We start from the raw sequence: 27937 nt of genomic DNA on the forward strand, positions 1-27937 counted from the left end.
CGCATTATAAAGTTTATCATCTGCAAAGAAAATGTGGTAATTGAATTTAGAGCCTGAGTTCGTTTTGAGTCTTTTCTCTATCATTTTGCAGATTGGCAGTTCTTGAGAAAAAAAAAAATTCTTAGCTTCAATTTTATCAGATAAGGAAATATATCTATGGGAATGGTTATTATGAGCATTAGAATAATTTGTCAACCTTGACAATCAAGTAGATCACACATCTGGTTAAGAGTACCAACTTGACACATTCTAAAGATTTTGGGGATCTGAGAAAAACATTTTTTTTTGGAATTACCTTCTCTATTAAAAATGTATTTGAGCTTAAGAATATGCCAATAATAACAATTTGGATCTTCTTTATTTTCCAGTAGCAATTTGAATAATGTGAAACTAAATAAAATTATGTATGTGAAAGTGTTTTGAAAACTGTAAATGTTCATAAATATGCATCACTGTTTATATTACTGTTACTATCATCATAACTTCTATTTTATGTGCCTTCAACAGGTTTTATAAGGCAGTACTCGATCTCCAGCAAAAAGTTGCCCCCATAACTATTTCTGGAGTGACATAGTCTCCATTGGGTGAGTATGATTTTATTTTACTTTTGACCTCATTTACCTCACAATGGGCCATACAGGTAGGTGCCTTGATGTAATGTATCCAGACAATTTTTTACTCTTTTCTGCCCTTTGCTGTTTCTGATAGATACTAAAGTAGTTTGCATCTCAAAATGTCTAGCAGTCTTTCACATGAAATAACTAATTCTACTTTTTTCCCTTAACCATCTACTTCTCTATCACCAAATAACTTACACATTATTCCGTAGAGGTCTGTATAAGGAGCACCTTCAAGGAACAAAGCTATGCTTTTCAATATGTTCTCTTTGATCGGTAAACTGTCTTTGCTATTACGGTAAAGATTGTCCGGGCTGGGTTCTGTTGGGATCAATTCCTTTCTAGGCATTTTAGCTCACCTTATGTAGATTTCTGTTTGACTTTAGCCACCAGTTTTCTAGAGGTGACAGATTCCCAGGACTATAAATAACTTAAGGTCAATATAAATTTTGACTTTAGCCACCAGTTTTCTAGAGGTGACAGATTCTTGGGACTATAAATAACTTAAAGTCAATATAATATAAAAATGTACCATATTATTATATAAAATATAATAATTTTATATAAAATATAAAAAATAAAAATAAATTCAGATAAAGAATTTGAATATTTAGATAAAACTTTTACTTTATTGTCCACTTGTTTTTTTACTTTTATTTTTTAGGTTCAGGGTACATGTGCAGGTTTGTCATATAGGTAAACTCATGTCACAGGGGTTTGTTGTACAGATTATTTTATCACCCAAGTAGTAGGTCTAGTGCTCAGTAGTTATTTTTTTGTAATCCTCTCCCTACTCCTACCCTTGACCTTCAAGTAGGCCCCAGGGTCTGTTGTTTCCCTGTGTTCATGTGATCTCATCGTTTAGCTCCCACTTGTAAGTGAGAACATGTGGTATTTGGTTTTGGTTCCTGTGTTACTTTGCTAATGATAATGGCCTCAATCTCCACTGGTGTTCCTATAAAGGACATAATCTCGTTACTTTTTATGGCTGCATAGTGTTCTATGGTACACATGTACCATATTTTCTTTATCCAATCTGTGATTGATGGACATTTGGTTGACTCCATGTCTTTTCTATTGTGAATAATGCTGCAATAAACACACCTCTGCATGTGTCTTTATGGTAGAATGATTTATATTGCTCTGGGTATATACCCAGTAATAGGATTGCTGGGTCAAGTGCTATTTCTGATTTAGCTCATTAGAGAATCACTACACTGCTTTCTGCAATAGTTGAACTAATTTATGCACCCACCAATAGTGTATAAAAGTGTTCTTTTTTCTCCACAACCTTGCTATCATCTGTTATTTTTTGACTTTTTAGTAATAGCCATTGTGACTGGTATGATATAGTATCTCATTGTGGTTTTTATTTGCATTTCTCTAATAATTAGTGATATTAACCTTTTATTTATATACTTGTTTATTGCCTGATTGTGTTGGAGCTACTTGGTCTCCCTTTCTTTGTGTTCTTTTAGGCTTATAAAATGTTATAAGGTTTGTCATGCAAAATGCCAGAAACTCATGCATGACCACCACTAGTTTACTAAACGTGTTTGAAAGAGCAATTACTCTATAGCGAGGCCATTTATAACCCCAACTGAAATATCCAAAAACATTAATTCAAGGACTTTGAGAACAGAGGGAGTTTGGGTGAACCTGAAGTAGGTTTCAACTGATCAGAAGGCAAAAATTTTATTCTTGAGTTTGAATCTTGGCTCTAAGTACAAGTTATTTTATCACTTTTAGAAAATGCCAACATTTTTAGACCTCTGTGTCCTCACCTAGTAAACAAAAATAATCTTATGTGTATAATCTACTTATAGGGATAACAATTAGAAAATAAAGATTTGAACGTTCTCTGTTGAGTGGAGGTGGAATTATAAAAGTGGCATAATGCCTTGGTATCAATATATTAATTATAAATATATTAAGTAATATGAATTATGTATTATCTATTATTTAATATATGTTTTGTTAAGTAATTATACTTCATATAATGGTTACAGTAAAATATATACTTTAGATATAGATTGATGGACATGAAAGATTTGATATCAAAGAACAGAGCCAGCATAAAAAAAGGCTAATAGGAGAAGAGATAAAGCTAGAATGAGAAAGTAATCACAAGGATGTGTTTAACACAAAACCCTGTCACATGTTCTGGATTCCTCACTGACTTAACTTTGTGTAAAAAGCTAATCTTCTCTTTCCACATTTCTGCACTTTTAGTTATTATTAATATATTACTACTTATCTAGACCTAATTTTTCTTATTTGTAAAATATAGGCAATTGGAACAGATCCTAGATGCTATAATAGTTATAAGAAACTCTAATCTTACAGAATGTTTGGGAATGCAAAGGATTCTTTGTTAAACAGTTTGGGAAACACTTATACCCCCATATTGAAGCTACATAACTTATATTTACATTCACATACTAACAGAAGTGAGAATAACTGAAGTAAAGAAACCTGTTTGTGTTTGCTTAACCTAGTTCTTATGAAAGTGACACTTATTACGACTTTAACCCCACTCCTAGCCTTTCCTCTTACTATTTTAGTGCAAAGTCAGCCAGCACCTGCTTTCCTTTGCCTGAGGACTTTCCTTGTCCTTAGCCCCAGTGTTTTGCATGCTCATAAATGGGCCAGAAATGCAAAGGAATTAACCCCAATGCCAACCTCAGCATCCCTTTACAGGAGTTGCTGTGCTGGTATTCAATATCCTTCATATACTGAGGAGTGTGCATGACACCAGCTTCTAGAGATTCCCCAAGAAATAAGCTTCAATTACCCTCAGTGAAATCTGGGCCCATAATGTGTTCTTTAGACTGATATTCCTTCCTTGTCCGTTCTTTCTGATTTTATCACAACGCCCCAAATAAGCAATTTCCACTCAAGGCTGGCTTGGAGTGTGGTGGGAGTAGAATCAAAATTAAGACACACATTTGGAAAGTAGTTGGATACAATATCTTAGTGCTCCACATTCAATGATCTACATATATTTAGAGATTATTTCTGGCAGTTTCGGGGCACAAGCCTCCAGAACCTGTCTTCTATGTGTCACTTAATAAATGTTTGCTGAAGAAATTAATTTCTGCGGAGGGCAATACCAATAACCTTTCTTGACAAAGGAAAAAGCATAAATTCAGAAGACACCGCTTTTAATTTTTTCCTATCTCTTCAGACACTTAATGTACATATAGGCTGTGTCCTGGCTGTTTGTTCACTGTCTCCTTGATTGGTCAGTATTACTTGGCTCTTAGTATCTCCCGGGATGCAATATCTCCAGGGATGCAATAAACACACCTCTTAAAAGCTCTCACTTATAAGAGCTTTTGTCTTACATTGTCTCCAGGGATGCAATATCTCAATGTCCTTTCTTCCCTCTCCACATTTTCAGTTTGGAGAATACGTAAGAAGCTTTCAGTTCCTCTATGTCCTTGCAATTCACTTTCAACAACTGGAGAAAAAGGCTCTCATTAAATCCAATAATAATGCCACTCATTGAGAGTCTACCCTTTGCACCATGATGTGTGTATACACACACACACACACACACACACACACACACACACACTCAATCTCATTAAATCTTCAAGGAAGTCATAAGGAAATATTGTTAGCTCATTTGGCAGATAAAAAAAATGGACTTAGAGATTTTAAGTAATTCTTCTCAAAGTCACATAACTATTTAGTGGCAGAGACAGATTTCTAAATGAAGCATGGAGAGCCCCAAAGTTCATCTCTTACTCTCAATACTATTTGCCTCCTATGAGTTATTTAGCTCTTTTATTATTGTTTTAAGTAGCATTCATTAGTGTGCCTTTAATAAAAAATTTGTAAGAGCAAAATGACTCACATTTATCTTGTTCATATAGCTTCAATATACTTTTACTTTAAAAAAATTCAGACTTATTGACACATAATTTACAAATGGCAAAACTGCTTCCTTTTAAATGTATAGTTAAAAGAGCTTTGATAAGTGGTTTAAATCTTCATTAGAAAAAAGCAGAAGTGGGCCGGGCGTGGTGGCTTACGCCATAATCCCAGCATTTTGGGAGGCCAAGGCAGGCGGATCACCTGAAGTTAGGATTTCAAGACCAGTATGGCTAACACGGTGAAACCCTGTTTCTACTTAAAATACAAAAAAATTAGCTGGAGGTGGTGGTGTGCGCCTGTAATCCCAGATACTTGGGAGTCTAAGTCAGGAGAATCACCTGAACCCTGGAGGCGGAGGTTGCAGTGAGCCGAGATTGTGCCACTGCACTACGACCTGAGCAACAAAAGCAAAATTCCGTCTTAAAAAAATAGAAAAAAGCAGAAGTGATTTCAAATATTAGGTCTATAATTTGTGACTATGGCAAAGTATCTAAAATATTCTAAGCCTAAATTTGTTCATCCTTAGAATGATGTAAATAATATATATTTTATATTTGTTTCTAACCAAAGTTTCTAGTAATGGGATTTAGGATAACAAAGTAATACTTCTGTAGACTCTGTGTGTGTGTGTGTGTGTGTGTGTGTGTGTGTGTCTGTGTGCCCAGAAAGAGTTAATCGAAATTTAACGTTTCCCATTATGAAAAATTTAGAAATGAGGACAACCTTGCTGATTTGCTGATTGATTGATTGCTAGAGTCAAGGTGACTTTTAATTGAAGTGCTTAATTAATTTCATTCATGAGCTGAGCAACGCTACATGTCCTTGAAAGTGAGGAGGGGGGGCAGAGATCCCTGAGTTTTCAAGGGTCCATAGTTCTGCTTCATAGCACATCAACTTCCTTCCCTTTCCTGTCTTACTATATATAACTTTGTCTCCTCTGTTAGCTTATTCCTTATTGGAAAGAAGGGGCTTTGTGAAGCTTGGGGTCTTAACCACAGATACTATGAAAATATTATTTCCCTGGTCTATGGCAGCATTTCTCCACATCCCAACTCCTCTAAGCTTTACAAACCGTCTTAAAATACCACTAAAGACATTTTACATTTTCCTGATGTTAAACATTTACTGCTAATAATAGTTATCAGTCATTGCTGTCTTATTTTGGTCATTAGGCAAAATACAAGACATGTTCTTTAGTACAATATGAGTTTGTTCCATGTTCATATTTGATAATAGATACAGTTGTGTATCAGAAATTCAAATGAGAGAGAGAGAAAGAAGGCAGAGTAGAAAGTTCCACCAGTTGTCCCTCCACCAAGGACATCAAGTTAACAACTGTCTACCCAGATGAAATACCTTCATAAGAACCAAAAATTAGGTGAGCACTCTCATAGTATCTAGTTTTATCTTCCTATCACTAAAAGAGGCACTGAGGCCAGACATGGGGGCTCATGCCTATAATCCCAGCACTTTGGGAGGCTGAGGTGGGCAGATCACCAGAGGTCAGGAGTTTCAGACCAGCCTGGCCAAAGTGGTGAAATCCCATCTCTACTAAAAATACAAAAATTATCGGGGCATGATGGCAGGCACCTGTAATCCCAGCTACCCAGGAGGCTGAGGCAGAAGAATTGCTTGAATATCCAGGAGGCAGAGGTTGCAATGAGCTCAGATCATGCCATTGCACTCCAGCCTGGGCAACAAGAGAGAAACTCCATCTCAAAAAAAAAAAAAAAAAAGGCACTGAAGAGATGGGAAAAAACATTGTGAATTCCTGATGCCACCTTTCCCCCACCCCTGTCAGTTGTGACTGGTGCAGAGAGCATCTCTGGGCACTAGGAAAGAGAGAATACAGCAATTGTGAGGCATTGAACTCAGTGCTGTTCTGTTAGAGCAGAAAGGAAAACTGATCCAAACACAGTCAAAGCTTGTCCACAGAGGAAACATTTAAACCAGCCCTAGCAAGAAGGGAATCACCAATTCCAGTGGTCCAAACTTGAATACTTGTAAACCTTGCCACCAAGGACTTTGTGTCTCCAAGTAAACTTGAAAGGTAACTTGAAATTGCAACTCTTATGCAATTCCTAGTGCTGAACTAGGCCCAGAGACAGTGGACTAGGGGGCATGTGACAGGCTGAGGTACCAGCTGAGGCAGCAAGGGAGTGCTGGCGTTACTCCTCCTGTAACCCCAGGATGCACAGCTCAAAGCTCCAAAAAAGAAGCCTGTTTTTCCACTTGAGGAGAAAAGAGGAAATAGTGGGGAGGACTTTGTCTTGCATCTAGGATGCAAGATGCAGCAGGACAGGCACCAGTCAGATTAACAAGGCACACATTCCAGCATGTAGCTCCCAGAAGACATTTGTAGAAACACCTTGGGCCAGAAGGGAACCTGCTGCCTTGAAGGAAAGAACCTCAGCTGGCAGCATTCATCACCTACTAACTGAAGAGCCCTTGGGCCCTTAATAAGCAGCAGCGATACCCAGGTCCTACATGGAGGGCTTTGGATGAGCCTCTGAGATTTGCTGGCTTCAGGTACCAGCATGGCCACAGGGGAGTAGAGAATCAAGAGAGCTCTTGGCATCTCTGATTCCAGGACTTGCCTCTTCAATGGCATTTCTGTACCTGGCCTGGTCAGAGGGGATCCCACTCCCCTGAAGTGTAAGTACCAAGTCTGGCAGCATTCACCACAAGCTGACTTGGGAGAACTTGGGCTTTAAAGGAATGTCGATGGTAGTCTGGCAGTACTCCTTGTGATTTGGGGTAGCGGTAGCTGTAGGATGAGGCTAGTCTTCCTTTGGAAATGGGAGGGATGAGTTGGAAGAGCTGTATCTTATGGTTGGAGTACCAGCTCAGCCACAATAGAACGGAATACTAGGTCAACTTCTAAGGTTTTTGACTCTAGACCCTGACTCCTGGAAGGCACTTTTGGACTAACTCAGGGACTGGGGACCTTGCTTCCCTGAAGGAAGAAATACAGGGCTGGCTAGCCATCTACTGATTGTAGAGCCCCAGGGCCTTGAATGAACATAGGCAGTATCCAGGGAGTGGTTATAGCAGGCCTTGAGTGGGGGGACCCAGTGCTGTGCTGGCTTCAGGTTTGACCCAGTACAGTCATATTGGTGGTGGCCACAGAAATTCTTGCATCACTCCATCCCTAGGTTTAGGTGGCTTAGAACAGAGAGAGAAAGTTCATTAGTTTTAGAGAAAGTAAAGAAAGAAAACAGATGTATCTGTGTGGTAATCCAGAGAATTCTCCCAGATCTTGTACAAGACCTTCAAGGTGGTACCTCATGAGTCTGCAAGAACTATAGTGTTACTGAGGTTGGGGAGCCTCCTGAAGCAGATACAGCTTAGATCATAAAACCCAAGTTCTTTCAAATATCTGGAAAGCCTTCCCAAGAAGGATTATTGCAAATAAGACCAGAGAGTGAAGACTACAATAAATAGCTAACTCTTTAAGTTCCAGACACCAAAGAACATCTGCTAGCATCAACACTGTCCAGGAAAACATGACTATACCAAATGAACTAAGTAAGGCACCAGGGACCATTCCTGGAGAAACAGAGGTATGTGACCTTTTAGACAGATAATTTAAAATAACAGTGTTGAGAAGACTCAAAGAAATTCAAGATAACACAGAGAAGGAATTTGGAAATGTATCAGATAAATTTAACAAAGAGATGAAAATAATTTTTAAAAATCAAGGAGAAATTCTGGAGCTGAAAAATTCAATTTGCATACTGAAGAATGCATCAGAGTTCTTTAATAGCAGAATATATCCAGCAGAAGAAACAATTAGTAAGTTTAAAGACAGGATATTTGAAAATATACAGTAAGAGGAGACAACTGTCAAAATAATAAAAAACAATGAAGTATGCCTACAGAATCTATAAAATAGCCTCAAAAGGGTAAATCTAAGAGTTATTGGCTTTAAGAAGGAGGTAGAGAAAGAGATAAGAGCAGAAAGTTTATTCATAGGGATAAAAACCAGGAAACTTCCAAACGTAGAAAAATACATCATTATGTAAGTACAAGAGGGTTATAAAATACCAAGCAAATATAACTCATAGATGACTATCTGAAGACATTTAATAATAAAACTCCCAAAGGTCAAAAATAGAGAAAGGATCCTGAAAACAGCCAGAGAAAAGAAACAAATAACATACATTGGAGCTCCAATATATCTGGCAGCAGACTTTTCAATGCAAATTTTAAGGACCAGGAGAGAGTGGTATGATATATTTAAAGTGATAAAGGGAAAAAAACTCTTACCCTAAAAAAGTATATCTGATGGAAATTTCTTTAAACCTGAAGGAGAAATAAACACTTTTCAAAACAAACAAATGGTAAGAGATTTCATGAATATCAGACCTGTCCTACAAAAAATGCTAAACAGAGTACTTCAGTCAGAAAGAAGAAGACATCAATGAGCAATAAATAATTACCTGAAGGTACGAAACTCACTGGTAATAGTAAGTATACAGAAAAACACAGAATATGCTAACACTGTAACTATGATGTATATACTGCTTTTATCCTAAGTATAAAGACTAAATGATGAATGAATAAAAAATAATAACTATAACAACTTTTCAAGACATAGTTCAATAAGATATAAATAGAAACAACAGAAAATTAAAAAATTGGGGCATAAAGCTAAGGTGTAGAGTTTTTATTAGTTTTCTTTTTATTCAATTATCTGTTTGCTTTTGCAAGTAGTGTTAAATTGTTGTCAGGTTAAATCCCGGGTTATAAGATAGTATTTGCAAGCTTCATGGTAAGCTCAAACCAAAAATCATGCAACAGATACACAATAAATAACAGGCAGGAAACTAAATCATATCACTAGAGAAAATTTCATTCACTAGAGGAAGACAGGAAGAAAAGAAAGAAGGAAAACCACAAGACAACAAGAAAAAAAAATAAATGGTAGTAATAAGTCCTTGTTAATAATAACTTTGAATATAAATGAACTAAACTCTTCAATCAAAAGATAGACTGGGCTGAATGGATGAAAAAGCAGGACTCATTGATTTATTGCATATAAGAAACATAGTTCACCTATAAAGACACATATAGACTGAAAAATAAGGAATGGAAATAGATATCGCATGCCAATGGAAACCAAAAAAGAGCAGAAGACACTATACTTACATCACACAAAATAGATTTCAAGTCAAAAACTGTAAGCAGAGACAAAACTCACTATATAATGGTAAAGAGGCCAATTCAGCAAGAGAATATAACACTTTTAAATATATATGAACTGAACACTGAAGCACCTAGATAAGTAAAGAAAATTGTTAACACTAAGCAAAGAGGTAGGCCGCAACACAATAATGGCTGGAGATCTCAACACCACACTTTGAGCACTGGACAGATCGTTCAGACAGAAAATCAGACTTCATCTGCACTATAGACCAAATTGATGTAACAGATATTTACAGAAAATCTCATACAATATTTGGAGAATACATATCCCTTTCCTGATCGCATTCTTAAAGATGGACCATATATTGGGTCACAAAATAAGTTTGAAAACATTTTAAAAAATTGAAATAATATCAAGCATCTTCTTGGAACACAATGGAATAAAACTAGAAATTAATAACAAAAGGAATTTTGGAAACTACATAAATAGCATGGAAATTAAACAATATGCCCCTGAAAGACCAGGTTTGTGTGTGGGGGTCAATGAAGAAATTAAGAAAGAAATGAAAAACTTAGTGAAACAAATGATAAAGGAAACACAAAATACCCAAACCTATGTGAAACAGCACAACAGTACTAATTGGGAAGTTTATAGCTATAAGTGCCTAGGTCAATAAAGGAGGAAAACCATTTCATACCAGTCAGAATGGCTGTAATGTAAACTTGTATTTTAGTTTCAGAGGTACATGTGCAGATTTGTTATACAGGTAAATTGCACATCATGGGGGTATGGTGTACAAGTTTTTTCTCATCCAGGTAATAAGCATAGTACACAATAGTTAGTTTTTCAATCCTCAACCTCTTCCCACCCTCTACCCTCAAGTAGGCTATGGTGTCTATTGTCCCCTTTGTTGTGTCCATGTCTGATTAATGTTCTGCTCCCACATATAACTGAGAACATGTGGATTTGCTTTCCTGTTCTTGCCTTAGTTTGTTTAGACTAATGGCATCCAGCTGCATTCATACTGCTGCAAAGGACATGATCTCATTCTTTTTTATGGCTATATAGTATTTTATGTTGTATATGTACCACATTTTCCTTATCCATTCCACCACTGATGGACACCTAGGTTGATTCCATGTCTTTGCTATTGTGAATAGTGTACTGCGATGAACATTCACATACATTTGTCTTTATGGTGGAACGATTTGCATTCCTTTGGTTATATATACTCAGTAATGGGATTGCTGGGTAGAATGGTAGTTCTGTTTCAAGTTCTTTGAGAAATTGCCAAACTGTCTTTCACAATGGCTGAACTAATTTATGGATTTTCCAGCTTATCTGACAACCTTTAGAACTATTTTCTCACATGTGCAACCAGTAAAACGTAAATTTTCAATTTTGCCACCTGTCAGGCCAAAAGTTATAGGTATTCAAATATCACCCAATGACACTTCCATCTTTAGTTGGAATGGATTGCTTTCTAGCTTATCTTTACTTTGGGTGAAACTACAGTTCTATTAATTTTTTAAAAAATAATGTTTTGTCTGAACTTCATAATTTGTATCTATGTGAGAGTTATTCTGACCAAGTTACTCCACAATTACTGGAAGCTGAATTTTCATTGCTCAAATTTTTGTAATCCTATACATATTCCCTTGCAGTCAATATAATTTTCTTTGCCTATGGTTAGGTGGAAATTTAACTACAGTCTATGTAACTAAGGTGTTTAAAGGAAAACACAGTAGAAATTGAGTAGGCCAAACTATATTCAATAATTTCACAAGAATCTGTTAATTATACATACAAACAACTAGTGATTTTTCTATTTTCCAAATTGTTCTTAAGACTAGAAAATATCCACTAATTATTTTTATATGGCTCCAAAAACCCAGAATTGTTGTCTCCCTTTTTAATTTTAACTATTTACCCATGATTTCCTTTCCTTTATAATTATGGTATATTTTGGACTTTATCTCAGAAAAAAAAAATTTTGCAATGTCAGAGTAATCACTTTAGTAAGCAGGTCTGGGGTGTTGGGGGTGAAATGAAAATAAAGGATAAGACAAAAGGCTTATATATTGTGTTGTCTGGAAGCTCTCAAACATCACTTTTGGTTACTACCTTGTGTTTTTTATAGACTACTAAAAAGATTGTCGAGGAGGTCTCATTTAGTGAAAAATTGAGGCTCACTTTACTTTTAGCTCAAACGATCATTATATGTCTGCACTTACTCTCAAAAGCAGAAATACGCAAAAATTAAATAAATAAATAGATAGATAAATAAATAAAATGATAGCAAGTGTAGTTCTAAAAACGCATACATGAATTTGTGACATGTACTGATTACCTCTAGTGTCAAATGGGTCAAACTGAATGAGCTGATCCTCAGACTTTATAGATTCAATGGGGCAGTGGAGGTGGGAATGCTGTGCAAATATCAAAGTCTCTTTTTATAAGAGAATATAAAAATACTATTTCTGTTCTTCCTTTGACATTTCCTCTGTTCTCTGTAGGCATGGTAATGGCAACTCTAGCTTAGTGTTGACAAATACAAGGGAAAATAAATGGTAACCCAGTATAAACCCAAACACCACAAAAATCATGATCAAAGAAATCAAAGGTGAGTAGGTGTTTGGTCTTTTTATATCTATTACTTAGGATCAATATGTTAAGTCCACAAAACTCTAGAGTCTATGTTTTGAAAAATGGTCTATAAGATAGGATATTAAGAAAGAGTATTAAAATAATGTAAGTTATGCGTTGATCATTGTTTATGTAATCTGAAGAAGTTAACATTAACAGACAATGAATTAAGCAAAAAATGTTGCTGATCCTTTTCTATGGTAGACAGTCTCTAAATGACTTCCAGCAATCCCTGCTTTCTAGTATCCATTCCCTCATGCATATAGTCTCCTCACTTTGAGTAGGCGCTGGACTACTGACTTCTAACCAATAGAGGTAATGAGATTTTACTTTTGAGATTAGGTTACAAAAAGATCCTGTTTTTTGTGTGCACATCTTTCTGTCTCTTTTTCTTTTTTAAAGTCCTCACTCTGGGAGGAGTAATCTAACATACTATTAGCTACTCTATGGAGAGTCTCATGTGGCAAGAAATTGAAGTCTCTGGCCAACAGCCAGTTAGGACCTATGACCTGACAATACTCATATGAATGTACTTGTAAGCCAATCTTTTCTTGGTCAAAACTCGAGATGACTGTAGCCCTAACTGACCCTTTTCATCCTTGTGAGTAAGGTTGAGCCAGAATTATAACAAAACCACTCCCAAAATCCTGACTCAGAAACTGTTAAATAATAAATATTGTTTTAAACTACTATGTTTTAGGGAATTTGAAATGAATGCTGCAATGGATAGCAAAAAATGCTGCTTTATTAAGCATCACCTAGATTTCCTTAGTTGAACACAATAAGTACACATTAATAATCAAGGTAACCTCATTTCTGTTATATTGGCAGCTGAAAACTAAGATTGTGTAGAAGGGTTTTCAGGTGGAGGAGCTGCAACAGATAAGGTTAGTGATAATAGCAAAAAAGCAAACATTCATTCATTTAAAAAATACTAAACATCTATCATTTTCCAAAATTTATGAAGAGCTCTCTAAAAGCATAGCACTTGCTATCATGAATATTTCAGACTAATAACAAGCAGAGACAATTATAGTATAGTGTTATGAATGGGGTGCAAGAGAAAACTTCCTGTAATGAATGGTTGATGAGTTTCAAGATTATAATCAAGAAACAGCTAATGACAGTTATTCTCCAATATGACAATAGTAAGTTGATATATAACATGAAGAAGGAAAGAAGACAGAATTAGGTAAGAAAACAAGTTCCCAAACATGGGATTAACAAGAAAATGCATAAAAATCATTTGATCTTAGTAAATAAATTGGTAAATAGTTCAATATATCTATAGATTTTTGTAACTGAGATAAAGGATAATTCTAATGAACCTACTTTGGAGGGTTGCAGGAAGGCTCAAGAAGATCACAGATGACTAGATGCACTTAGCAAAAGAACTGATTACACATATATTTATTACATTACTAATAATTTACTAAAACCAAGACACTCTGAAAGAAATGACAATATGAAAGTCAGGAACTATCCTTAAGAAACTTATTGAAATGAAACACAGAAATAAAAAAGTGGTTAGCAAAAATAACCACTACAGTGAGCCAATGCATAGTTGATCAACATTTTCTCATCAATGCTCAAGAAAGTTGGGGACACACTTCTAGAGAATGATCATGGATCATTTTATAGAAGATTGATGTAACTCACTTGAAATTAGCACAATACTTATTGAGTACCCTGGAATAACACCAACTCCAGGCACTGAGGATATAGTAATTATCAAGTTATATAAGATCCCTGACTTCAAGGAGTTTACTAGATTACTTTCAAAACAGTATTTATGTTGGTTTATGGACTTATTAAAATCTAGATTTGAAATCTGGGGTCATCAATTATTTGGCACAAGACTTTGGCCAGTTCAGTTGAAAAATCAAAGTCTTATTTCCTCACATATAAAATATGATAAATAGCACTTACCTTGTATTGTTCTTGATAAGCTTTAATGAGATAAAATATTACAAATGCACCCTGCTCAGTGTTTGGTATTTATTAGACATGTAATACATTATTTTTATTTTTATGGGTAAGTAATAGTTGTAAATATTTATGGGGTACATGTGATATTGTTATGCAAGTATGTAATGTATAATCATCAAATAGGGTAAATATGATATATGTCATCTCAAGCATTTATCATTTGTTTAAGAATATTCCAAATCTACTCTTTTAGTTATTTTGAAATATAAAGTAAATTATTATTAACTATAGTCACCCTATAGTGCTTGTGAACACTAGATCTTACTCATTTTATCCAGCTCAATTTTCTTGTACCCATTAACCATCCCTTCTTGATCCCCACCTTTCCACTACCCTTCCCAGGCATTGCTACAATCATTCTACTCTTTAGCTCCATGAGTTCAGTTTTTGTCTCTCACATGTGAATGAGAATAAGTGGTATATATATTACCTCTTAGGGGTGTGTTTATCAAGCATTTTTCTAGCTTGTAATAATGTATCTTGCTCAAAGCTTTTAGCCAATAATATAGACACCTAGTGACTTTGAAGTGTGTTAAACACAAATGCCTTCAGAATCACTCCTCATTACACAAATGTACAGAATTCCAGAACGTACTTGCATTGCTCTAACGGCTAATGTTTCTCATGACTCTACAATGAGTCATCACCTTTATTCACCTGACAAATTCTTCACTCAAAGTCAAGACAGTGTCTAAAATGCTCCGTAACAAACCCATTTCTGCACACCTCCTTTTCATCCAAACTGGGTCATGTGACCCTCAACAGTATTTCTATCATGCTACACATAGCATTTATCTATCTATCTCTGCCACCTAGATCCCATAGATCTGTGCCCCTCTGGACCATGAATGACATTTTCTCTTGGTTCCATGTTTTTTACACCTTTCTTGACTTCTGGTTCAAAACATGAGCTTTGAGTTCAAACTCTGTCTTCCATTCTGTGTCACTAGGAAAATGACTAAACTTTCTTGTACCTCAATATTTTCTCGCTTCTCACATGAGGATAATAAAATAGTTTTCTGTAAAAATTACATATCATCATATAGATAGAATAACACAGCACCTTGGGGATATTTAATAAATTAAAGCTGTTGATATTATCATCACCAACATCATATGAATATATACACAGCTAAGAAAAATATGGGAAAATGGCAGACAATTGTGACTGCTGCAGTTCAGAACCATTTCATCGCAGTAGTTAAATTTAGATTCTGATGTAAGACTAGTTGAGTTAATTTATTTCTTATTAACTGTGTGCTGGCTGATGCAGCATCCAATTTGAGCCTGTTTCCTCACCTTGGTCTGAGAGAGAATGATAATAGTTTCCACCTCTTTAATTTAGTATGAAAGCAAAATGAAATAAGGCATGTTAAACTCTTAGAACAGGACCACAGTAACTGCTCCAAAATATGTTAGCTATAATGAATGTGATACATTGCATCAGATTTTTAAAGATCTTTATATAATTATTGTCCTTTGTTATTTTTTAATTTATATTTATTTTTATTGTCCATATTTAAGGTATACAACATGATGTTTTGATATACATAGTGAAGTACTACAGACAAGCAAATTAACATATCCATTATTTAACATAATTATGTGTGTGTATGTGGTAAGAGCATTTGAAATATACTCTTACAAAATTTTCAGGATACAATACAATATTATTAACTTTAGTCTTCATGCTGTACATTGTATCTCTAGCTTCACTCATCCTATCTAACTGCAACTTTGTATCATTTGGCTAACATCTCCTTTCCCTTCACTTTCTTCCTTGATGATGACCATTCTACTTCCTGTTTTTATGTATTCATTAAAAAAAATTCACAAATCAGTGATATCATGTGATATTTGTCTCTATGTGTCTGAATTATTTAATTTAGCATAATGTGTTCCAGGTTCATCCATGTTATTATTATTATTCCTTCAAAAAGTGGCTAAAAATGAAGCGTGTTTATGACATATTTTATTTTGCAATAAGCTTTTATAAACCACTGAGACCATAGCAGCCACCTAAAAAAATGCTTCATAGATCTTTGTAGATATAAAAAACAACTCTATTTTTCAAAGGTGGCAATACTAATTAATAAATACATCTTATTCTCATCCACTGTGAGTTTCAGTTATAATTACTCCTTTTCACCTTTCTTTATGTAGGTCTTTAGAACTGATCACATCTGTGTCCTTTCAGAGGCATTGGAATAGTTCATTGTTATGAACCATGGTATTTCTTTCTGACACTGTAATTTACAATGACTACAGTAATCAGCCAGTAATCAGACTGTTATTAATGCTTCCAGGTTTTCTTTCAATCTCTCTAGTAAAGTCACATAAAAAATGGCAAACCACTTTTTTTTAATTTTCTTCTGATTATACAATGTCTATAATTCAGTTTGTTTTTCCCAAATACGTATGGCAGTTATCACAGCTCCAATATTGTTTCAAGTGATTGCAGCTTTTCATAATAGTGTCATTTACTGAGAACATACTGGGTGCTAAATGGTATTTTTATCACACTAACACACTGATTTAACCTTAAAACAGCCCCATGAAGTAGGAACATTAGCCTTGTTTCACAACTGAGAAATTTAAAACACAGTGAGATTAAGTAACCTGCCCAAGGTAACACTTTTATTAAAATAAGAGGTATCTCAAGTATTTGAACACAGGCAGTGGTCTGAGTGGTATATTCTAGTTTTATTTGCTTATTTGGATATATTATAAATGACTATAGATGAAATCATTCAATAAAAGTAAACAGAAAATCTAGATAGCATCAAGTGAGGTAAATTGACATGACATTGTGGAATTATGTACAAATCACCACTTTCCAAAGGCACACAAAGAACATGTATTTAAAGATTTATGGTCCTCTTTTCTTTCAAAAATAGAAAAACCCATCCTCAAATTCATGTAGAATTTCAAGAATTCCAAAATCATTCAATTATTAAAAAAATAATTACTGGAGCAATGATGATGGCAAAATTGTAAAAAATGAAATCAGACTTCAACTTCACTCCATCTATAAGAATTAATTCAAAATCAATCAACAAACTAAGCATCAGAGCTAAAACTATAAAACTAGCAGAACAAACCTTAGGACTAAATCTTCACAACCTAGGATTTTGCAATGGGTTCTTCAATTTAATACCATAAGTACAATTAACAAAAGAATGAATAAAGTGAACTTCACGCAATTTTTAAAAGTTGTATCTAAAGGAACATTCTTAAAGATGATACAGCGAATTCCCATATACATTTGACCTCATTTTATTTAATGTTAGTATCACAGATAATCATGGTACAATTGCTCAAATACTTAACAATGGTTCAACACTATTAAATAATATAGCTTTATTCAGAATTGACCAGTTTTATTCTGTTTTCTATTCCAGGATCCTGCCCAGAATAAAATACTGCATTTTGTTATTACGGTTCTTTAGTCTTTTTCAGTCTGTGACATATACCAAGGCTTTCCTTGTATTTTTTTTAGAGATGGAGTCTCACTCTATCACCCAGCTGGAGTGCAATGGCATAATTTCAGCTCACTGCAACCTCCACCTCCCAGGTTCAAGCGATTCTCCTGCCTCAGCCTTCTGAGTAGCTGGGACTACTAGCGCATACCATCACGCCTGGCTAATTGTTGTTGTATTTTAGTAGAGACGGTGTTTCACTGTTTTGCCCAGGCTGGTCTTGAACTCCTGAGCTTAGACAATCCGACCACCTCAGCCTCCCAAAATGCTAGGATTACAGGAGTGAGCCACTGCGCATGGCTGTCTTTCCTTGTTTTTTAGTGGCCATAACAGTTTTGAAGATTACTTGTCATACATTTTGAATAGTATCTCTTAAATTGGGTTTGCCTGATGCTTTCTCAAGGTTAGACTAGGGTTAGGGAATTTGGAGAATCATAAAATAAATATGAAGTAACTTTTCCTTCACATCATGTTAAGCGGGTACCTTATATCAAAATGGTGTATCACTAGAAACATTATTGATTACTTGTTAAGGCGATTGACTACTGGAAGCTCTTTCAGCTTGACTCTGTGTCCTTTTGACATGCTCCAATCTAGAATGTAATTTGTATTTTACTGACTTTTGCTTTACTTTTTGATGTTATAACTGAACTGATGTACTCCACTGTATCACAGCCCAAGAGCAGTGGTTCTTAAACATAGAAATTTACCATTGTCTTTGAAAATATTATGAAATGTATGAATAGCCAACATAGAAGAAAAACTGCATTCATGCACATCCAAAATTTTACCCCCAAAAAGGGACAGGAAGTACTGGCCCCCCTGAAACCTTTTTGTGGGTCCCTGGTAACCTATGTGGGCACCCACTAGCACACTGTAGACTTCTTTTAAACTAAAATAACAACTGCAAACCCCTGCCCTAATCAGAGTCATTTGGAGTCTTGCTAGATGTATTTCAAAAAATAAATAAGGTGACTCTCCTGATAACTGTACTGCTAGAGGTGTACAAGTAGCCACAGCTTTTATTTACATATGTATGTTATTTGTATATTTAGACATATCTTCATTTGTTGGCATCAAACACAGTCACAGAGGAGAAAGAGGAAACTTCTGGGAGAATTTTGGTCAGATTTATGTTCAGCAAAAATTGAGTTCCCCGGAGGAGGTAGTGAGTTAAACAGATGCTGTGGTGTCTGCCTTATCTCAGCCGCTGGGTTAATCATATCCTTAGAATGTGAGACACTGCAGTAACCATGTGCCAGAGTCTCATCCTCTAGTTAAATGTTCCTACCTTAGGAAGGCATATACATTTATTTCTCTGGCAAGACCATTTTCTTTTGCCCCGAAGTTAACCATGATCATCATTTGTTAGAACTGGATCCACTTCCCATTTTAATAAGCACCCGTCAGTGTCTCTAAGAATGACTGTGAGGATCAGTGGAATAGCATTTCTGAACCACTGTGAGCTCCTGAAATGAAAGAATTTATATAAATGAAAAGTGATAGTTTCACTACTATAAAGGTGCCTTTGGATATTTCTACATGTATAAGCTGTGGGATCATGCAGGCCATATAGCTTTTCCATTTTCTCATTGAAGAGTCTTTTCTGAGCTGGATACAAAGTACAGAATGACAGTCTGAAACAACACAGTATACCAGGATTGCCAAATCAATGCAGCTTCCTCAGTCAGATACATGAAGAAGAAGATTCATTTCATATGTCTAACAGGGTGAGAAGCAATGGATACCGTCTGTACTTGTAAAATATATTTTTATATGGACATACAAAGTTAATCAGAAAGTTACACATTGATTGGGTATCAATAGGGTCATTTTTTTTTTTTTTTTGTAATTAAGTGTATTATCTTCTATGCTGCAGAAAGCCTTTCTGAAATATTCTGCCTCTTTTTAAAAACAAACATGTTTTATTTGTATTGAAATTAATTGTATAAAATCAATTTCAATTACCAAAAAAGCAATATATTCTATATTAGTCATAGAAAAATTAACAAAATATTTATATTTTTAAGTTTTCCAGGTTTAGCTCATAAATAGAAAAAAGGGAGTTGCTATGGATTAAATTGTGTCCTCCCAAAATTTATATTCAGAATAGTACCTTTAGGAGGTAATTAAGGATAAATGAGTTCGTAAGTATGAGACCGTAATTAGATAGGGTTAGTGCCTTTATAGGATGAGGCGGATATACTAGAGCTCTCCCTCTCTTCACCATGTAAGAACACGGTAAGAAGGGAATTGTTGGGAAGCCAGGGAAAAAGCCTTTACGAAAAACTAAACCCTGCCAGAACCTTGATTTTTAACTTTCCAGCCTTCAGAACTGGAAGAAAGTTAATTTCTATTGTTTAAGCCACCTAATCTGTGGGATTTTTTTATGAAAGTCCTAGAATACTAAGACATTAGTAGATGTAATCATGGGAAAAAATAAGAGAATGCAGACAAGTTGTCTGTATCCATGTGTGGTGGCTAATCTATATGTCAACTAGATTGGATTAAGGGATGCATCAATACCTGGTAAAACATTATTTCTGGGTGTGTCTGTGAAGATCTAATCGGATGAGATTAGTATTTGTATCGGCAAACGGAGTAAAAAATCTTGCCTTCTTCAATGCGGGTAGACATCATCTAATCTGTTGAGGGTCTGTATAGAAATAAAAGTTAGAGAAAGAGTGAATTTGACCACTCTGGATGAGCTGAGACATTCATCTTCTCTTTCTCTGCATCATCAGTGCTCTGGTTCTTGGGTTTTCAGACACAGACCAGGACTTTCATCATCAGCCCTTTAATTGTCAGACCTTTGGACTTGGACTAAATTATACTACTGACTTTACTGGTTCTTCAACTTGCAGACAGCAGATTGTGGGCTTCTTAGTCTTCTTAACCATGTTAACCGATTTCCATAATAAATCTCCTCAAAAAGTATATATATGTGTGTGTGTGTATGTGAGTATGTATATAATATATATATACTCACACACACACATAAATATAAGAGATATATAGAGAGAATATGTGTACATATAGAACATATATATATCTCATATATATAAAATATATATATTCTATTGGTTATGTTTCTTTGGAAAACCCTAATACACTATTGCTTCTGAATCTCTTTTAATTCTTCAACAGAAGTGTTCAACATATACCTGATCAAAAACTTATGAGGCAGTGTTATAGTCTGAAGGTGTGTATCTCCTCCAAAATTTATGTTGATACTTAGTCCTAAATGCAGCAATATTAAAAGGTAGAGCTCTTAGTAGGTAATCTGGTCATCCTTATAAATGAATTATTGCCTTAAAAAAGGGGTTGAGGGGGCAGGTTTATCCCTTCTGTCTCTTCTGTCATGTAAAGACACAACATTCTTCCCCTCTGCAAGATGCAGCCTCAGGGGACCATCATGGAAGCAGAGAGTAGCCCTTACCAGTCACCAGACACTAAACCTCTCAGTGCCTTGACCTTGGACTCTCCAGTCTCCAGAACCTTGAGAAACAACTATCTGTTTTTAAATAAATTAGTCTGTGGTATTTTGTTGTTGCAGCACAAACAGACTGAAAAAAACAGTTAAAATGAGAGCTTGATAAAGGGATGCAGTGAGCAACAACAAAATGTGAAAGAACAATGGAAATTTCTTCCATGTGCACTTTAAATATAACTTGCTTCCTTATGTTTATTTGGTAAAGACAGACTCCACATGGACATGCTTGTTTGGTGGGCTCACACATTTTCTCACTCTTGGTAATTATTTAACTGTCCACTACACGTTTCTAAAGACATTCTATTTATTTATTTATTTGAATATATTCAGAGGTAGAAGTGTTTTCTTGTTACATGGATGAATTGTATAGCGGTGAAGTCTGAGATTTTAGTGTAACCATCAACAAAATAGTGTATATTGTACTCAATAGGTAATTTTCATTCCCACACTCCCTCTCAGTCTCCCTGCTTCTGAGTCTTCAATGTCCATTATACTCGTTTGTATGTCATTGCATATCCATAGCCAAGCTCCCACTTATAAGTAAAAACATGTGATATTCGGTTTTCCATTCCTAAGTTACTACACTTAGGAAAATGGTCTCCAATTTCATCCAAGTTGCTGCAAGACATTATTTCACTCTTTTCTATGGCTGACTAGTATTCCACTATAAATACAAGTGAACACGCACACACACACATATGGTGTATACATATACAGACATATATATGTATATATACATATATACATATATATATGCCACATTTTGTTTATCCACTCATCAGTTGATGGACACTTATATCAATCCAATATCTTTACAATTGTGTATTGTGTTGTGATAAACATACATGTGCAGGGTACTTCTTTTTTGGGGGTAGATATCCAGTAGTGGTATTGCTGGATTGATGGTAGATTTAATTTTAGTTTTTTGAGAAATCTTAATGCTGCTTTCATAGTGGTTGTGCTGATTTATAATACCACCAGCAGTGTATAAGTGTTCCCTTTTCACACATCTGTACCAATATCTATTGTTTTCTACTTTTTGATATGCCATTCTGGCTGGGGTAAGGTGTTATTTTATTGTGGTCTTAATTTGCATTCCCCTGATGATTAGTGATGTTGAGCATTTTTTCTTATGTTTCTAGGATATTTGTATGTATTCTTTGAGAGATGTTTGTTCATGTCATTTCCCTACTTTTTAATGGGATTATTTGGTTGTTGTTGTTTTTTATGTTTTTTCTGCTTTCTTGCTGATTGGAGTTCTCTATAGATTCTTGATATTAGTCTTTTATCGGAGGTATAGTTTGCAAACATTTTCTCCCATTCTGTAGGTCTGTTTGCTCTTTTGATGAGTACTTTTGCTGTGCAGAAACTTTTTAGTTGAATTAGGTTCCATTTATTTATTTTTATTAACATTTGGTTTCAATTCCTATCAAAATACCAACATCATTTTTCATAGCATTAGAAAAAGCAATGTTAAAATTCATAGAGAACTAAAAAAAAAAAAAAAAAAAAAAAAGAAGAGCTCAAATAACCAAAGTAATTCTAAGCAAAAAGAGCAAATTTGGAAGCATCACATCACCTGCCTTCAAATTATACTACAAGGCTATAGTAACCAAAACAGCATGGTGCTGGTATGAAAATAGACACACAGACCAATGGAACAAAATAGAGAATTCAGAAATAAAGCCAAGTACTTACAACCAATTGATCTTCTATAAAGCAGCAAAAACATACACTGGGGAATGGACAACAAAAAAACTTAAAACTCTTAAGAGTCAAAGGTCAGCTGTGAACTTTACTGTAACATTTTTTTAAAATGCATTATTTTCTCCTACGTGTCCTCAAATGTTATTTTTTGAAAGACTTGATAATTTAATACCTGTCAATTAGATTCATGGTGATAAAAAACGTTATAGTCAAAGCAACTTAACTAAAATGCTTTCAGAGCCACTAGCTCTGACCTGAAATCAAATAACAAATAAATGAATTGTGATACTTTCACTGTTATCTTATGAAAGAACTGATGGGTGTTCAAAGCATGAGTGTCAAACAGGGATTTTTCAGATGGAGAAATTATAAATGGCCAATAGATTCAATCAGAGGCCTATGGGTCATGATATTTAGTGATTAGTTGACTGCATATACATTACAAATTTTTCTACATATATCACATAAAAGAGAAAACCTATTTTAAGAGTTTCATTTTAATACTTTCAGTAGTTTCTAAATCACCTAAACTTTTGACATGGTTGCATTGAGTTGAAATTTGCTTCTATAATTAAATCTAGATCATGTTTTACATCAAAATTTACGTTAAGCAAAGCCAAGTTACTGGAATTCTGATGTGTCAATGTGTTCTTGTATACTTTGAGATTTTCATCAATTTTCAAGCACCAATTCTCAATCATCATCACAGAAATAATACACAGGACCTTTAGCAATGCATGAAGATTAGAAAAAAATGTCAGACAGATGGAGTGCTTCATACATAGTGAATAAAAGCTACATATATTTCCATCGGTTTCCAGTTTATTCTTCAACAACAAAGCTCTGTACAGAGTGTGAAAAGATTGGTTAAGTCACTTCTATTCTTATTGCAGTGGTGTTACCTCTGACCATACTATGAATTTGAACTGTCCCATAACAGAGGCACCCAGAGCATTGGAGAGCTTTGAGGTGTTGTTTTGAGAGTATATCTTCTTTGTTAAGTAAAAATACTTTCATTTTATTAATGCTTTATCTCTGAGTTTTCCGTTCACGTTGCATATATTAACATATGTGGTATTCTACCTTCTGCTTTAGACAAGGGTGTGTTCTTACACCTTTCAAAGGTTTGTTCATGTACTTGTGTTTCAGCTCTGAGAATACTGTTGCTTCATTTTTCTATCCTTAGCACTATCTTGCTTCTTTAATATTTTTTGTTGCAGCTTTCCTGTTTGCCCAAAACCATAGTTGCCCTGAAAGTCCAAATTTAGTTTGTATAAAAAAACACCACCAACAGCAATAAACAAGCAAAAAAATAAAAGCTGATAGGAACAGACATACTTATTTAAATGCAAACTATGATACCTGCTAACCATATAACTTCATTTAGCTAATTAATCTCTCTTAGATTCTGGGTTCCAATTTTAAAAGTTAGGATATCACACCCGTGAACAGCCTGGGAAAATCTCGCCTCCCATTTTGTCAGAGGTATTTGAACCAGAGCAACTCCATTTTGAGTGAGGGCTAGGAAAATGAGGCTGGGACTTACTGGGCTGCATTCTCAGAAAGTTAGGCATTCCTAGCCTCTAGATGTTTTCAGTTCAGAGAACAAATTAATAATGTTTACTAAATAGACCCAGACTTGGCAGTGTCCAGATATCCTGATATCTGGACAACAAAGACATTCCTAATTTTGCTTTAAAGAGAATATTGATTCTCGCAAAATATAGTAATTAAGAAAATTAATGCATTATCACAAACCCTTGTAGCAGAACATATCTCCCCATATATACAAGCATTGTACCTAGGGTAGGCATGTTCCTCTTCTTACTTTCAGCAACGTCCTACTCTGTCTATGGAGTAGCTGTCCTTTCACCACTTTACCTTCTTAATAAACTTGCTTTTGCTTTGCACTGCGGACTCACCCTGAATTCTTTCTTGTGCAAGCAAGAACTCTCTTGGGGTCTGGATCAACATCCCTTTTCTGTAACAATTCTATTTCTAAAAAGATAACTACTAAGATACAAAGGCTACATACCTCCCTCACAAGGAATCTTCTTGGGGACAAAGGACAGACAGAATTCAATAATCCCTTTGCTACTGAGATAAATGCATATCTCATTGCCTTTTTTGGAAAGGTTAATAAGAAACTCAGAAGAATGCAACCATTTGTCTTATCTATGACCTGGAAGTCCCCTCCCCACTTATTTCTTTTGGATATGAAAAACCACTAAGGGAAAGTAAAAGCTTCATTGAGGGGTTTATATAGATTAGATAATAAATAAGGTTACACAGAAAAGAGCAAAGAAGCATAAGTGGAAGTAAGATATTTTAACAAGAGTTTCTTAGGAGAAAAAGAAATATTCTAGAAAATTTTAAATGATATTGATTAGAGAATTCTGGATTTCCATTTGCATATGACATCTGGTTGGGGATCAAGATAATTTTTAATTGATTAAAAAAAAAAAAACTGGAACTCTTGGGGATACTCAAGCCAATAATATTTCTGTTAGAGATATGATATATGTGAAAATCATTTGACACTCAGTAAATCTTCTTTCAACTCTTTATTTGTTCTCAAATATGTAGTAATTTTCAAAGGGAGTATCATCATTCTTATCACCATACTATTTTAACAAAAGCATTGTACCTAACAGAGGCATAAACTGTTAAAATGCTGGAGCCCTCAAAATATGTCTGTTTTGTCACTCATCTGGAAAGGGAGCGCCAAGTACAATTTACCACACAACTCACAAGGAAAAATTCTCCATTGCTCCAGGAGGTAGTCTCATCCTGAGGATTACAGGCACTAGTTTAGCTGTAACTCAGCACTTTCTAAAATTTGAAGCTTCAGAACACTTTGATTTGTGAGGTATTGTGAACACATATTTCAGTTAAAAATCATAATTTCAACTAGTAAGTTTGTTTTATTCATAGTTGCCTATGTCATATTCATTTAGAATACTCATTCATGCATATATCATGATTATGAGTTATTGAATTAACATTTTCACTGATTACATTAATAGCCAAGCTTGAAAATGTAGCATCACTTTTTAACATTGCAGATGGGGAAATAGCAAGCACGTATTAATCAAGAAGAGCAGTTTTTGCAGTTGGCAATATTCTAATCACTGCATTTTCAGGATTTTAGTTGTGATGAGTATCGGTTTCTCATTTATTTTCAACATTTTAATTTTAATTGTTTAGTATCAGTTTCCAAACTATTTGCAATATTTTAGTTATTGTTTAGTATCAGTTTCCAAATGATTATTTTGAAGCATGATCAATTCACATAGAATTTCTTTGTCACTAGATTATTCCCTTCATATGCTTTCAAAGAGGCACAACTGTTTCTTAGTACCTGCTACAGTGAATCTATGTTGGAAAGGCCTACTTTCAGCAGGCACGGAAACCAGGAACTTCAAAATTGTTTAGCCTCATAACTTCAGAGAACACTCTACCTAGCCCTCGATTTCCAAAATTTTATAAACTAGTTCATTAGTCTTCAGATGCAGATAGGATTTGTCTTCTTCAAAAGAATAATTATAAAAATGTTGAGCTATAAAGAGCAGGATTTGGAGAACTGTTAGGGAAAATGAAACATGACTGAAAGCCTCCTCCACAAATCTTCTTGACTTTTTTCTCCTTAGTCTTTTCTTCCATTGCCTATTGTATTGTATTGCAGTGGCAAGTACAATCCACTTTAACCACAAAAATTTAGAAAGAAGATAATTTATTAAAACAAACATAAGGTTTTAAGTAATCACTGCTGTCTTTCCTCCACACAAGGAAGATATTAAAAACCTGACATTTTCTGAATCTATAGTGATAATTTGCAAGGTTTTTAATTCAGATAAAATTATACTGGACTGTGTTGGAGGTGGCTGAATCATGGGTGTTGTTCCCCCATGCTGTTTCTATGATCATGAATGAGTTCTCACGAGATCTGATGGTTTTGTGAGGGTTTTTTCCCCCACTCCGGTCTTTCATTCTTCTCTTCTGCCATCTTGTGAAAACAGATGTGTTTGCTTCCCCCTCCACTGTGATTGTAAGTTTCCTGAGACCTCCGCAGCCCTGCAAAACTGTGAGTCAATTAAATTTCTTTCTTTTATACATTACCTAGTCTTGGATATTTCAGTGTGAGAACAGAATAATACACTGTAGTTGCTATGTCAGAATAGTTCACTACACATAGAATTGCTGTGATATGAGTGTACTCATGTATAATTTTATATATACAGCTTAATTACTCTCTCTAAATTTTGAGTTATAGTCCCAACAAATCAATAGTGTTTAAAAAGTACCTTTTCCCCTCATCCTAAAGACAGCTGGCTCCAGTTCTCCTGAATTTTGCCAATCTGATTATTTAAAAGCGTACATAATTAAAGGGTTTTGTTTTGTATTTGTTTTTGAGACACAGTCTTGCTCTGTCACCCAGGCTGGAGTGCAGTATCATAATCATGACTCATTGTAGCCTCTACCTCCCAGGCTCAAGTGATCCTTTCAACTCAGGCTCCCGAGTAGCTGGGACTACAGGCACATGCCAACATAACTGGCTAATTTTTGTAGAGATGGGGTTTCACTATGTTTCCCAGGTTGGTCTCAACTTTCACATTTCTGTAATAATCAGCGAGGGTAAACAAATTTCATATAATTATTGGCCATCTGTATTACTTTTTCATTTCAATCATTTATATTTATTTGTGTATATCTATTTTTTCACCAAAATTTTAATTCAAATGTAAATGTTTCTTATGTCTCTGCTTTGTTCCAGTAGAGTCAAAATATAATATAAATAAGCAAAGAGCAAGAGGCATCACATTACCTGACTTCAAATTACATTATAAGGCTAAGTAACCAAAACAGTAAGGTATTGAAATAAAAATAGACATATAGATCAATGTTACAGAATAGAGAACCCAGAAATAAAGCAATATACTTACAACCAACTGATCTTTGGCACAGTCATTGGAAA

General features: G+C 34.9%; 1 long non-coding RNA gene across 1 annotated transcript in view; it reads left to right on the top strand.

The window, feature by feature from the left end:
* The first annotated feature begins 524 nt into the window (after positions 1-524).
* The window catches only part of LOC123568758 (uncharacterized), a 308367-nt gene continuing 280954 nt past the window's right edge, over positions 525-27937 (top strand). Inside the window, exon 1 of the long non-coding RNA XR_006692274.2 lies at positions 525-584. This is a non-coding gene — a long non-coding RNA (uncharacterized lncRNA). The remainder of the gene's footprint in view (positions 585-27937) is intronic.

Source organism: Macaca fascicularis, chromosome 14, assembly GCF_037993035.2.
Source record: "Macaca fascicularis isolate 582-1 chromosome 14, T2T-MFA8v1.1".
Classification (NCBI taxonomy): Eukaryota; Metazoa; Chordata; class Mammalia; order Primates; family Cercopithecidae; genus Macaca; species Macaca fascicularis.